The sequence below is a fragment of the Octopus bimaculoides genome, chromosome 1 (genome assembly GCF_001194135.2).
Source record: "Octopus bimaculoides isolate UCB-OBI-ISO-001 chromosome 1, ASM119413v2, whole genome shotgun sequence".
NCBI classification, from domain to species: Eukaryota; Metazoa; Mollusca; class Cephalopoda; order Octopoda; family Octopodidae; genus Octopus; species Octopus bimaculoides.
This window is the reverse complement of record NC_068981.1, coordinates 196469284-196471099: the sequence shown is the minus strand read 5'-3', so window position 1 is coordinate 196471099 and position 1816 is coordinate 196469284.

Below are 1816 nucleotides of genomic sequence, written 5' to 3'. Positions count from 1 at the left end.
CTCTCTCTCTCTCTCTCTCTCTCCCTCTCTTCTCTCTCTTTCCTAAATATTTCCTCATTTCATTCGATCCAGACGAAATCACAGCCACTCCGTCGCTATACACACATTGTCCTTCCTATTGTTATTACTGTAAGTGTTGTTGTTATTATTGTTGTTGGTATTGATTGAGTTCATATTGTTTTTGCTGTTATTATTCTTGTTGTCGGTGTGGGCGGCGAGCTGGCAGAATCGTTAGCTACGTTCTGAGTTCAAATTCCGCCGAGGCCCCCTCCCCCAAACTTTCGGGCCTTTTGCCTAGAGTAGAAAAAATTATTCTTGCCGGTGAAGGCAGCGAGCTTGGCAGAATCGTTAGCACGTCGGGCGAAATGCTTAGCGATATTTCTTCTGTCTTTACGTTCTGAGTTCAAATTCCGCTGAAGTCGACTTTGCCTTTTATCCTTTCAGGGTCGATGAAATAAGTACCAGTTGCATACTAGGGTCGATCTCATCGGCCGGTTCCTCCCCGCAAATTGCAGGCTTTGTGCCTATAGTAGAAAGGATTATTCTTGGTGGTGAGCTGGCAGAATCGTTAGCACGCCGGGCGAAATGTTTAGCGGTATTTCGTGTGCCGTTACGTTCTGAGTTCAAACTCCGCCGAGGTCGACTTTGCCTTTCATCCATTCGGGGTCGATTAAATACGTGCCAGTTACGCACAGAGGTCGATGTAATCGACTTAATCCCTTTGTCTGTCCTTGTTTGTCCCCTCTATGTTTAGTCCCCTGTGAGCAATAAATAAATAAATATTTAGCGGGATTTCGTCTGTTTTTACGTTATGAGCTGCGTACTGGGGTCGATCTAATCGACTGCCCCTCCCCTCCCCGCAAAATTTCGGGTCTTGTGCCTAGAGTAGAAAAGAATCGTTAGCACGGTGGACGAAATGCTTAGCAGTATTTCGCCCGTTGCTACGTTCTGAGTTCAAATTCCGCCGAGATTGACTTTGCCTTTCATCCTTTCGGGATCGATAAATTAAGTACCAGTTACACACTGGGGTCGATGCAATCGACTTAATCCCTTCCCCGCAAGCTGTTCTTGTGGCAGAAATTTGAAATCCTCATTCTTGTTGTCTTTGTTGGTGTTGCTATTGTTGTTGGTGGTGGTGACGGCGGCGGTGGTGGTGGGAGAGAAACTCAGGGTTAGACAAAGTGAAATGAAAACCAAAACATAATTATATGGGTGGTGCTGTTAAGATAGACATAGCCAGGGTCAATGTCGGCCACGACTTATCTCACTTATATGATACGTCGTACGGTTACTCACCTGAGCACACACGCACGCACGCACACACGCGCACTCACACACACACTCTCTCTTTCTTTCTCGCAAACATACACTCATTCACAGACACATACACACTTATACACCAACTGAGTGAGAGAAGTAAAGAGAGAGAGGGAGGAAGAAACAAAGATACAGACAAAAAGAGAGGGAGAGAGAGAGTGGCGCGGGTGGGAGGCAGCACCTTTTAATCATATATTAACGAGAAGAACAAAAACCAGTCCCAGGTTGGATTATTTAACACTAATGGACAAGAGTTAAAATTCTGTTAAACTGTCGTATGTCCGAATTTGTCAAAATGCGTCTTTTTTCAATATTTCTTCTTGCTTGCATTAGGTGGCTCTTTTGGTCAAACTATCGTATCTCCAGCTGCTTCAGATGCCAAGAAATCAAAAATTGTCAATGTGTAGTACAACGGTTTTGCTACAGAATGGTGAAGCTATTTTTTCGTTTTCTGAAAAAGCAACGTTTTGGACTTACGACTCTTTTGCATAATATATAT